The sequence below is a fragment of the Dama dama genome, chromosome 3 (assembly GCF_033118175.1).
Source record: "Dama dama isolate Ldn47 chromosome 3, ASM3311817v1, whole genome shotgun sequence".
Classification (NCBI taxonomy): Eukaryota; Metazoa; Chordata; class Mammalia; order Artiodactyla; family Cervidae; genus Dama; species Dama dama.
The window spans coordinates 49,069,806-49,083,402 of NC_083683.1; the positions used below are offsets into that span (position 1 = coordinate 49,069,806).

General features: G+C 37.8%; 1 long non-coding RNA gene across 1 annotated transcript; it reads right to left on the reverse strand.

Moving 5' to 3' along the window:
* Nucleotides 1-229: 229 nt before the first annotated feature.
* LOC133046498 (uncharacterized) lies at nucleotides 230-12,621 on the reverse strand. The gene is made up of 3 exons (XR_009690519.1): nucleotides 12,515-12,621; nucleotides 1,505-1,711; nucleotides 230-415 (listed from the first exon to the last, which is right to left on the reverse strand). It is a non-coding gene; the product is annotated as an uncharacterized LOC133046498 (long non-coding RNA).
* Between the last annotated feature and the right edge of the window lie 976 nt (nucleotides 12,622-13,597).

Sequence of the window (13,597 nt, forward strand, 5' to 3'; positions counted from 1 at the left end):
TTCAAATTCAGTTTACATAGAAAAAAAAAATTCTTTGGGAAGAAACTAAAAAGAAGAAGAAATTTTAAGTAGCTTCTGTTGCATAGAGGCAGATTAATTGTCCATGCATTTAAAATGAATCCAAATCATGACAAGAAATATCACGAACTGGGCCCATGAGAGCTTGTTTCAGAAATGGAAACTGATAACTAAAAATGTATCCATACATTTTCTACTTATATTTGTTCATTTCATGTGTGATGCTTCTAGAATGTCTGCCATTACAGAAATAGGTGATTTTTTTTTCAGCCCTTTCAATTGCCATAGTGAATTTTAAATTCCTTCCATCTGTGATCCAGCCATACCATACAACTGTTTCTCACGTCCTTCTGTCTGCTTTAGGAAAATGCCTCTAGTTTTCCTGGGGATGTTTTTCCTATAGGAAGAATTCAGAGAGAAAATAACTCAGTTGATAAACGTGATCAAAATGGACCTAGTCTTTGCCATATGGTGGGAATTATGGAGAGATTCTTTATCATCCTATTATACTCAGCTGTTGTTTACTTTTTGTGAATTGAATGTTGACAGTTATAGTTTGAGGGTTTTTTTAAAAACAGCATATGCTGAACAAGATAAAATATTTAGAACAACTTACTCTGGACTTAGCAATTATACTACATTCTTCCAGCCCATGTATGACTAAATTAGAACATTTAGTAATGTTTGGAGACAACTCCTACACTTTGTAAGCACCAAGGGAAAAAAATATAATTTATTTAATTGGTTTTCATTTGAAAGGGAAATAACCCCATTTCAAGCATCTCAGTGTTAGAAAAGGCACTGTGTATTCCCCATGAAAATACACAGATGCTCATACATTTGGGAAATTAACATATATCTTCCACAAGGAAACATATGAAGGTTATTTCATTACATTACAACCATTCCTTTCACCCACATGTTTTTGCAGAATCACTGCCAGTCACCTCGTCTTCCCCTCATATACTCTTTACAGAAGCCCTGAACTTCAGACCAGAGATGAGGCTTTTAAATCATCCTTGGTTTCCAGTGTCACCATTGACAGACATCATTGATTCAACAGGCACTTAAGGAAAGCCTCCTCAATTGTGCCAGGCCTGTGCTGGGCACTAGGAATCTGAGATGAATTCAGTGTGACCCCTTCTTCAAAGACCTCCTGACTTAAAGGCAGAGTCAAGGAAGAAAATGCACAATTACAATGCTGTAGTGGAGAGGGAGCACAGACGGACACCTCAATCAGCCAGAAAGGGAAATGATGGCAGTAGGATAGTAAGAAATATTACCAACAGCAGGCAATGTTTGAGTGAGCAAGGTGGAGAGAGAAGCTTCATGCAATGATACCCCTGACTCAAAGGCTCAGGGGCAGGAGAAAGCGCCCTGAGTCAGTGATCACTAGTAGTTCATCGGTGAGCTGAGGGAAGAGGGGAATCAGACTCAACAGTTAGGTGCAGAGCAGATGGTGTTGGGTTTTGCATTTGAACTTTACCCTGAAGGCAGTGGGGAACACATGAAGAATTGTGAAATGTCTCTGGTGTTCCATCTGGGAGGCCGGTGAGGAGCTGAACAGAGGGCAGTCTATGCAGTGTGAACCGGAACCAGCACTGTGGCCAAGGACCTGAGTGAGTGCTCAGGGTGGCTCAAATGTGTCTGATGTGTGGGAAATCTTGTTTGCAGGAGAGCTTAGGTAGAAACCCTGGAGAGGAAAAAAAAAATTGCTGTGTCTCTGTGGACTTAAAAATGCACACCAGGAGAAATGTGAGTTAAGTTTTATCTGGAGCAAAATGAAGACTGTAGTCTGGGAGACAGCACCTCAGATAGCTCTGAGAAACTGCTCCAAAGAGGCAGGGGGGACGGACAGTATATATGAGATTTTGGTAAATGGGGAATACATGCAATCCAGCACATATTTTTTTGGTAGAAATTTCTGCTCATCTTGTGAAGCTTCTGCTAGTCATGAAAAATAGTCATCACCTTGAAGGATTTTAGTGCTTTTTTAGATATGAGAAGATATAAGAATTGAGCTCATAAAATCGGCTTCTGAGAACATCTAATTATCTGAAGACCTGTTCTGCCAGTTTTCTTCTGAGCAGAGGGCTTCATTTCTACTTTCCACCCTGAACTCCTCCAGGGGGTGTTGAAGGTCAGCAGCTCCAGCAGCACATGATTTAATCCTTGTAGATGTAGATGGTAAACACCCATGGCAAGTACCAATTTGTAGTTGACAAGGCCCCCTCATGGTCATAAATTTGACCATACTTCGGGAGGTATTTTACGACCATTTTATCCTATAGTGCTGGGAAGGCTCATTTTTGGGTTTGGCAAAGGTTTTACTGAGAAACCACTTAATGTTTGTTATTGGACTAGGCTTTTATAGTCAAAGATATTTGGACACCTGTCTTTCAATACGGTCTAGGAAAAAATTCCCTTTTGCTTTATCTTTTTATATTTAGAGTTATATTATTACATTCATTGATTGCATACAGAACTGTGTATTTGATTAACTGCTTTAAATTGGCTAGTCATCATTATTTTCATTGGCGGTTTAGTTACACATTTGGCAATGAAAGAAACAACATTCATGAAAAATAGGCAAAATACAAATAATTTAGCTAGCAGTGTTATTAAAGTTATAAGTAAGAGTTAAGCCAAAAACTTTCATTAGGTGTAACCCAGTATATTCTTATGTTATTTGACTTAATCCAGTGGGAAATTATATACTGGCACTGTTTATAATGTTCTAGCCCAATTTTTTAGTGTGCTAGGCTGTTGATTCTTAGTATAATTTAATTGTTCCCAAGATAAAAGAAGCCTTAAATTATAAATGACCATAGCCTGGTGTTAACTACATAAATCTATTCTATAATTATGCAATCCAGCACATATTTTTTTTAAACCTCTATGTAATTATGAGAGGTTTTATCTTTTTGACTGAATTTTTGCTTGTTGCTTTTATTGAGCTTGAGTTACTTAGAAGAAAATTCATATTATGGCCAGAGTCAGAGCAGGTATTAATTGGCCAGGTAGGAGGATTCCACCTAGTAATATTAAGAGTCACCTGAACAGGACTGAGCTTTTTTGTAAAATAATTTTTTAAGGGTGATTTAATTAGAGCCTTGGAGTAGAGAAATCCATCAAGGTAATCTAGAGGTACTAGATGCAGGTAACTGGCCAAAAACCAATAATTGGGTTGGTTTTTAAAACTAGCACAGGATCACATCCATGATAGAAAAACATCTGATTTATATGCAAAGGTCTAAGAAGTTAACAAAACATTACGAGTGATCATACAAATCAGGTTCAGCATTTTGGGTAAGGTGCTTACTTTTGATGTCTTTTTTTTTTCCCCTCTGTTCTGGTGCAGGTGTAGCTTTCTTTGAACATTATTTTAAGGTAAGTTTGAGATCAGCAGTTCTCTTTTATAGACCAGTCTGGGATAGTGGCCTTTAGAAGTGAGAATTAATTCAAGAGTCAGGTTCCCTTCAGTTTTACTGTGCATGAGCTAGTTAAGAGCACCTAATAAAGTTTTCTATCCAGGTTGGATACAGCCCATTTGGGTATATATAATTCCCTGTTTGCAGGTCATGGGCATCTGATTTTTATACAAAGATTATTGACACAAGCTTTAGAAACAAAAGAGTGTTTTTTTTTCCCCAAATAATTTAATTAACTTTACATTAATATAGCATGATAGCAAGGAACTATCTGGGAAGTGAGTTAGTAAATACAGATCTTCATTAACAAAACTGGAATTTAACATTTATTGAAACAATCTTTTTTAAAATTACCCTTATTTTTAGCAGATATATTCAACAAATTAAGACTAACTTGTTGCAAAATAAGTTTGGCTTACAAATTTAATGTTTATTGAAATGTAATTTTATAAAAATAACACTTTTACCAAATATATTTAAATTAAGACTAATTTGCTGCAAAATAAGTTTGGTTTAAAATTTTAACATTTATTGAAACCTAACTTTTTAAAAATAACACCTTTACCAAATATATTTAATTAAGACTAATTTGTTGCAAAATAAGCTTGGTTTAAGAAAAAAACTTGACCTGATAATCTATATAAATATAATTGATTATATAGGCTTTCACCATATTAAAATTTTTAATAAGGAGTTTTAAACTGAAGCTTAAAAAAAAAAATCTCTTAGGGCTAAGAAGCTTACACCAAGGGCTTATTACATGTTTTACCTACAGATCTAAGTGAATTTCTCCCTTTACAAAGTCCTCAAAAATACCTTGAGGTTTTTGTACCTGTTGGTGAGGTAGCTTTCCTAATTTATCTGAGAAAGTTGCTGAAAACCTAAGAGTTTACAATCTTTGGAGGGAGCAGATAGAGAAAAAAGATTAATGTCTTAACTTTGCTTACAAAAGTATGATTACCAAATTACTATAAGTCATAATTAATTTGAGGGGAAGGTTTTCCTTACATCTGGAAAACACAGATTCAACCCAGTAATTATTTAGACAGAAACCATGAAAATTATAACCATCTTTACCAGTGTACTCAGCCCTTTTGTTAACTTAATTTTTCTTAACAGTTTATGAAGCCATCAGGTTTCTCATTAGGATTTTTAAATTTCTTACCCAGTTCAGCATTATGGTCTGAAAGTTAGAAACTTATATTTATTTAAGTTTTTTTTTGTTAATCTTCTTGAAGAGGAAGCATTTTTTTGCAAAGGCATCAGAATAAAACCATAACTGCATATCAACAAAAGACTTAAGTCACATTTAAATTTGATTACAATACAATCGACAAAATAACTTGGTTACTGCTGTGATATACAACACTTGCAGATAATAACTAGAATTATGACTGATAACATTTTACCAGGATATGTCAGCATTTTAGGAACTCCATATAAATTTTAGAATATTTATATTAATAACATTTACCATACAATATAACCTGAGATTTATTACTCATTTGATAATACTTCCCATGTAATTTAACATAGCAAATGAACCTAATTAGTTTAATATCTCTCATTGGGATGTTTCAGGAGCACTGTGAAGCATCCCAAAGTTAGCTAGAGGTCAAAAAGACTTCATTAGGATTTGATTTATGAAATTTTGTCAAAGAATATTAAAAGGATTTAGAACAATTAGTCAGTTAAGATCATAGGTTACTGTAAAACAATAGTTATTTACTTAGCCAAAGTAACAATAAGAGATTTCAAAGGTATATACAGAGCAGCTAGCTTAAAAGTAAAAAATTTAAAATCTGATATTAAAGGCAGTTGAACATTTTAAGAAAACTTGTACCATGCACAAAATTTTTTTTTTCGGGGTCCACTTTCCACAAACCTTTTTTCAACCATCACTTAATTTGCCCATCCAAAAACAGTCACCTGTAACTCAGATCTATTTCATTCTTTTAAAATAAAATGCAATTCCACTCCTCACACCTTCTTTACTGAAAACACAAATACTACTTTACTTAAGGAACCATGAACTGACCTTTATATTAGCATTTATATTAGCACTGTGAGCATAAATACCAGTGGTAGTTAAAAAAAAAAATTTTGCTTTCTTACAGAGAACATCTTAGGATGGCACCAAACATATTTATTAATAGTTGAAATATCTCCAGTTTTTCTGTAAGAGGAAGCCAGTATATAGTAATTAATGTTTTGTATCTTATTTTATTTGGGAGTGACCTAGATGTTCAATGGGCTTCCCTGGTGGCTCAAAAGGTAAAGCGTCTGTCTGCAATGCTGGAGACCTGGGTTCGATCCCTGGGTCGGGAAGATCCCCTGGAGAAGGAAATGGCAACCCACTCCAGTACTCTTGCTTGGAAAATCCCATGGACAGAGGAGCCTGGTAGGCTACAGTCCACGGGCTCGCAAAGAGCAGACATGACTGAGTGACTTTACTTACTAGATGTTCAATAAACTTCCTATACTTAATTTAGCACAGCCCTAGAAATTTAATTTAGCAAAATTTAGAGAGACTAAATAGAAATCTTTAAAGCATAATTATTTTTAGTAGACGTTATTTAAAGCTTTTATTTTACTTACATTTTCTGTCCTTAAAAGTTTCTTTACACTGAGTTTCTTTCCTTGCTAACAAAATTGCAACAGATATAATAAGATTTTATTTAGTTATGCTAAACCTAGGCACAATGAAAGTATTATAATGGATTATTATATTGATGACTTTAAAATATGTTTATATTAGATTGACAAACTTTAACATTAATACCAGGTACTAATTTAATATTGGATATTTTTCAGTTTATATGAAACTGAAACTTATTTAGTTTAATTTTCTTTTTTTTTTTGGTAAAGATTTTTTATTTTTTCTTAATATATATTTATTTTATTGAGGTACCATTGACTTGCAATGTTTCAGGTATATAGCAAGGTGATTTACTTACGTGTGTGTGTGTTAGTTGCTTGAGCTGTGTCCAACTCTTTGCGACTCCATGAACTGTAGCCCACCACGCTCCCCTGTCCATGGAATTCTCCAGGCCAGAATACTGGAGTGGGTTGCCATGCCCTTCTCCAGGGGATCTTTCTGACCCAGGGATCGAACCCAGGTCTCCCACATTGCAAGCAGATTCTTTACCGTTTGAGCTACCCTGGAAGCCCCAATTCAGTTACACCTATACACATATATTATTTTTGAAATTATTTTCCATTATAGATTATTACAAGATATTGACTATAGTTCCTTAAGCTATAAAGTAAACCTTTGTTTCTTGTTGCATATCTAGTTTTTTAAAATGAGAAATCTAGCATTCTATTCATACTTTGTCAAACAAGTGGGATCAAAATGTCATAAATTTTTCAGCTAGGCAAAAATTCATAGTTTTTTCTAAAATATATATTATATACATACTTTATATATATATTTGTATACAAAAGCTTTTTTTACTATTCTTGATAAAGGCTTGAGTAAGAACGTTAAAAAAAAGAAGAGATGGAGAAATTGAAAAAAATGAAATGGGAGCACTGAATATGAAACAGGAAAAGTGAAACAAGCTAGATAAAAGTAAAAGATCATCATATAGTCCAGTTGTTTTTAAACATGGTTGCTCACTAGAAACACATCCAGAGCTCTGGAGAAAAAGAAGCAATACCTGGGCATTTGTATTTTTCAAAAAAGTTCTGATATGCATATGGGTTTTAAAAAGTGATTATTAAAAAAAAAAGTGATTATAGGTTTTTCCATTAGATCCTAGTTTTGGTGATATAGAGGTCTATTATTTTTCTGTTGACCAATCATGATACAATGGTCTTAAGTGATTAATAGTTACATAATCACAATAGCAAAAAATGCTTATCGGTTTTCACAATAGCCAGACAAAAAATAAAAAATAATTACGATTACAAGCCATAATGGGATAATGATTAACCTAACAATATAAAATACTTGCATACAATTTGGGGAGTCAAGCAGAGTGATGTGGTAAATGGAATTGCATAAATGCTTGTGTATTCATCTTCCCAGCCAGTCTATGTCTTTTGGTTGGTGCCTTTGGTAATTATCAATGTGTATCTCATTACAGTTTTCTTAATTGTCTTGGGTTTATTTTCTGTAGGTCTTTTCCATTTCTTGTGTTTCCTGTCTAAAGAAGTTCCTTTAACATTTGTTCTACAGCTGGTTTGGTGATGCTGAATTTTCTTAACTTTTGCTTATCTGGAAAATTTGATTTCTCCATCAAATCTGAATGAGAGTCTTTCTGGGTAGAGTGTTCTAGGTTGTAGGTTCTTCCCTTTCATGACTTTAAATATATCATGCCATTCCCTTCTGGCTTGTAGAGTTTCTGTTGAGATATCAACTGATAGCCTAATGGGAGTTCCCTTATATGTTATTTGTCGTTTTTTCCTTGTTGCTTTTAATATTTTACCTCTGTCTTTATTTTTTGTCAGTTTGATTACTATGTGTCTTAGTGGGTTCCTCCCTGGGTTTTTCAGCTTGAAGTGAAGTGAAAGTCACTCAGTCATGTCCGACTCTTTGCGACCCCGTGGACTACACAGTCCAGGGAATTCTCCAGGCCAAATACTGGAGTGGGTAGCCTTTCCCTTCTCCAAGGGGTCTTCCAACCCAGGGATAGAACCCAGTTCTCTCGCATTGTAGGCAGATTCTTTACCACTGAGCCATAAGGGAAGCCCACTTTTTCTTTTATTTACAATTTTCTTATATTTTTTTCAGCTAAATTTTCTTGTATTTAAAATTGTTTGATTTGTAAATGTTTACTTTTTTCTGGGCCAATAAAGTTGAGCTCATTTACAAATTAACTTCGGCAATACTGTCCAAATGTTAGGGGAAGAACACTAACTAAAACCGCCCACCTTGGCCAGGCACCATAATAACCATTTACATGAGTTATTTTATCACAGGAGTTCCTAGTAAGGAACATGGAACTGATACGCCACCACCAACCAGAAGAGTTCAGGAAAGGTCAAAAGGAGACACCATGTGTCTGACCACCACCCAGAATCCTTCTTGCTGGCATCCATCTTGGCCGAGCAATGCCTGTGCCACCAGGAAGGACTCTTGAGTCAGAATGACTGGCCAAAGAAAATCCAGAAACTAATTCCATTATCATCAAACCCGAGACTGTGAGCCATGAGGCACAGCAGTTCTCCTGGGTTCCCTGACGCTACTGCTCTCCACCAGGGTGCCCTTTCCAATAAAATCTCTTTCTTTGTCAGCTCATTTGTCTCTTCAGACAATTCATTTCTGAGTGTGAGATGAGAACCCACTTCTGGGCCCTGGAAGGTGTCCCCCATCCTGCAACACAAAGACAAAGAAAGACACATACTGAGACATACATATATTCAGACAGACACGGCAAGAGATCTGGCTGTATTTTTTTAACTTAGTTTTGAATTAGGTATCTTAATATAAAACTCACTAACTTATAAGAAAGATTTTAAAATGCTTTCTCTGTTCTGTTTTGCTTTTTTCAGTTTTAGGATTTAGAGATGGCCTGGGTGGCACAGTGGTAAAGAATCTGCATGCCAATGCAGGAGACACAAGAGATGTGGGTTCAATCCCTCCCCTGGAGAAGGAAATGGCAACCCACTCCAGTATTCTTCCCTGGAAAATTCCATGGACAGAGGAGGTCTGGTGGACTGCAGACCATGGGGTTGCAAAAAGTGGGACATGACTGAGAACACATGCACAAGTCATAGATAAGGTAAGTGATCATGTTCTCCTCATTTGGACTTATTCCTTTAGGCATCTGTGTGTGGGTGTGTGCCCATGCTCAATGGTGTCTGACTCTTTGAAATATTATGGACTGAAGCCCACCAGGCTCCTCTCTCCATGGGACTGCCCAGGCAAGAATACTGGAGTGCGTTGCCATTTCCTCCTCCAGGGGATCTTTCTGCCCAGGTACCAAACCCACACCTCCTACATTGGCAGAAGGATTCTTTATCACTTGAGCCACTTGGGAAGCCCATATTCCCTTAGCACATACATATATATATTTATATATATATATTTTTTCAAGCCAACTTTCTCTACTGGTTGGAATTCCAATCAGTAGAGAAAGTTAGCTTGAAAAAAAAAAAAGGGAGATCAGTCCTGGGTGTTCATTGGAAGGACTGATGTTGAAGCTGAAACTCCAATATTTTGGCTACCTGATGCAAAGAGCTGACTCATTTGAAAAGACCCTGATGCTGGGAAAGATTGAGGGCAGGAGGAGAAGGGGACGACAGAGGATGAGATGGCATCACTGACACAATGGACGTGGGTTTGGATGGACTCTGGGAGTTGGTGATGGACAGGGAGGCCTGGCGTGCTGAGGTTCACGGGGTTGCAAAGAGTCAGACATGACTGAGCGACTGAACTGAGCTGAAACTGGTTGGGGGTTGGTTAACCTTTGACTGGCATTGTGCACTTATACTGGTGCAATTAAAGGTTGATAACTTTTATAGATACCCCCTTTTCTTTCTTTTAATGGTTCTGAAAAGTTGGTCAGCCAGTGTAACAAGCATTAATGTGTAGCACAGACAAACCTAGATTGTTTTCTTTTGACTAGAGTAGCCAAATCCTCATCTAAGCCTTCTAAGAGGCAGACTAGTAGAGGTGATGGAATTTCAGTTGAGCTATTTCAAATCCTAAAAGATGATGCTGTGAAAGTGCTGCACTCAATATGCCAGCAAATTTGGAAAACTCATCAGTGGCCACAGGACTGGAAAAGGTCAGTTTTCATTCCAATCTCAAAGAAAGGCAATGCTAAAGAATGCTCAAACTACCACACCATTGCACTCATCTCACACGCTAGTAAAGTAATGCTTAAAATTCTCCAAGCCAGGCTTCAACAATATGTGAACCGTGAACTTCCAGATGTTCAAGCTGGATTTAGAAAAGGCAGAGGAACCACAGATCAAATTGCCAACATCTGTTGGATCATCAAAAAAGCAAGAGAGTTCCAGAAAAACATTTACTGCTTTATTGACTACACCAAAGCCTTTGACTGTGTGGATCACAACTGTGGAAAACTCTGAAAGAGATGGAAATACCAGACCACCTGACCTGCCTCTTGAGAAATCTGTATGCAGATTACGAAGCAACAGTTAGAATTGGACCTGGAACAACAGACTGGTTCCAAATAGGAAAAGGAGTACATCAAGGCTGTATATCATCGCCGAGCTTATTTAATTTATATGCAGAATACATCATGAGAAACGCTGGGCTGGATGAAGCACAAGCTGGAATCAACATTGCTGGGAGAAATATCAATAATCTCAGATATGCAGATGACACCACCCTTATGGCAGAAAGTGAAGAAGAACTAAAGAGCCTCTTGATGAAAGTGAAAGAGAGTGAAAAAGTTGGCTTAAAACTCAACATTCAGAAAACTAAGATCTTGGCATCTGGTCCCATCACTTCATGGCAAATAGATGGGGAAACAGTGGAAACAGTGTCAGACTTTCTTGGGGGGGGCTCCAAAATCACTGCAGATGGTGATTGCAGCCATGAAATTAAAAGACGCTTACTCCTTGGAAGGAAAGTTATGACCAACCTAGACAGCATATTAAAAAGCAGAGACATTACCTTGCCAACAAAGGTCCGCCTAGTCAAGGCTATGGCTTTTCCAGTAGTCATGTATGGATGTGAGAGTTGGACTATAAAGAAAGCTGAGCACTGAAGAACTGATGTTTTTGAACTATGGTGTTGGAGAAGACTCTTGAGAGTCCCTTGGACTGCAAGGAGATCCAACCAGTCCATCCTAAAGGAGATCAGTCCTGGGTGTTCATTGGAAGGACTGAGGCTGAAGCTGAAACTCCAGTACTTTGGCCACCTGATGTGAAGAGTTGACTCATTTGAAAAGACCCTGATGCTGGGAAAGATTGAAGGTGGTAGGAGAAAGGGACAACCGAGGATGAGATGGTTGGAGGGCTTCACTGACTCAATGGACATGAGTTTGAGTGGACTTCGGGAGTTGGTGATGGACAGGGAGGCCTGGCGTGCTGCAGTTCATGGGGTTGCAAAGAGTCGGACACAACCAAGCGACTAAGCCGAACTGAACTGAAGAGGCAGACTTAAGCAAAGGATCATTTTGGTGGTTAGAGAATGACTTAGATGTCAAGTCAGAATATTGCTTCAAAGTTTTTGTTTTGTTTTAATCCTCCTTTCCTGGGGACAGGGGAGCAGCAGGAGGTAGAAGAGTTGGGAGAGATAAAAAAGAGAGAGACAGCATCTGGCCAAGCAATTCAGATTGAAGAAAATATGAGAGTGAGAGACAGAATCAGTGACAGACTGTTAGCAGCCTTTTTTTGTTCTACAGTTTTAAGAGAAGCTTCTAGATACCAATCAAAGTAAGCATTCCATCCAGTCTGTTTGACATTATGACCAGCTTTTTCTAACTCTGTGCCCATAAATATTAATTTTGGAATATCAAAAGAACTCCAATTTGGTCATTTTTGGTTGGGATCTCTTTTAGTATAATTTCCCCAAATAAGTAAGTACTTGCAAGTATAAGTTTTGTACATACATAACCCTGGCTGAGGTTTTAGTTAAGAGGCTGGCTTTCTGATGCCCCTTGTAAAAGCATCAGATCAGCCTCTTAAGTGACCATTCAGTACCGACAAGTCAGTCTCCTACGGCTGAGCAAACCCTGGTATCTTTCAACCAGCCCCCACCAGTATATTTTAATGGAGTGTGTATTCCGTGGCCAAGCCCAAGCCAGTATCTTTCCCCTGGATGATGGGTGGGGGTGGTATTCTCCTAGTATCTTTCAACCAGCACCCGCTCAAAGTGTCTTTCACTTCCAACTGGTCATATATTCCTCAGTATCTTTCTACCGAGCCCCACTCAGTGTTTCCACACTGAGTTTCCACACTGGATTTCCACACTGACTTTCCACACTAAGTTTCCACACTCAGTGGGTATGCCCCAGTATCTTTCAACTGGGCCACCTGCAGTATCTGTCAGCTGAGAAGAGGGCAGGTTATCTGCTCTACTACCAAATAAAACTCAGGATCATCAACCAATACCGGAAATCTGAGAGCCAGGAGATACTTACCCAATTTGTCTGGACTGTCCAAGGAGGCAGATGGGCAGATGGTGCCAAGGCTCTAGTTCCTCAAAGAGTTTAGGTGAAGGGAAGTCCATTCTGGGTCCCTTCGTCAGTTGCCATAACTGTTCACTTAAAGGAAATTGCAACATGAGAATTGCGAGTTAAGCTTTATTTGGGGCAAAATGAGGACTACAGCCTGGGGGAGCAGTTTCTCAGGGCTATCTGAGATGCTGTTTCCTGGACTGCAGTCCTCATTTTGCCCCAAATAAAACTTAACTTGCAACTCTCACATTCTGCATTTTTTAAAAGTTGACATTCCCTTTCCTTGCTGCTATGGCTGGGCTCCAGGACTACAATGGAAGGATATATTTTGCTCTAATAGCAGTTGATTATCTAGCACTTACTGTGACCAGACCTGGTGCTAAGCACTTTTCATCGAAGGGGATCAGAAGATGCCAGTTTGGTATAAGGATTATTTTGAGCTGAAAGCAACTGAGATGTAGCAGATGTGGAAAGACTTCTCTGTTCTTCCTTGTCTGACTGAAAGCAGGGCACCAATTTCCCATTATGAAGGTGTCCTCCCCCACCAAGAAGGGAAGAGTAACTCTAATCTCTGGAGATGGAGAGTGACATCAAGATGAGTCTGCATAGACAGACCTTATTAAAACACCCCTTATCTTCCATTAGTTCCCCCATATATCTCCTAGTTACTTCCCCACAGTTTATCCTGTGGGGAAGGATAAATCCTTCCCCTGAAGCTCAAGTCTCCTTTCCTTTGTTAAAATGGGTGTATAAGACCCCAAGTCTAACCAATTCTTTGAGTTTCACTTCTCTTCTGTGAACTCATATAAATATTAATAAAAAATTTTTCTTTTCTCCTTTTAATCTACTTTTCATTAGTTTAATATTGCACAGCCCCAGGCAGTAAACCTAAGAGATTAAAGAAAAAGGTTTTCCTCTCTGACAAAATACATCATCATGTCTTTGAATCCTCATCCCTCTCAGTAAAGAAGGTTCTATTATCCCAGCATGAAAAGTGAAAGTGAAGAGTGTTTGTAGCGTCTGACTCTTTGTGACCCCATGGACTGT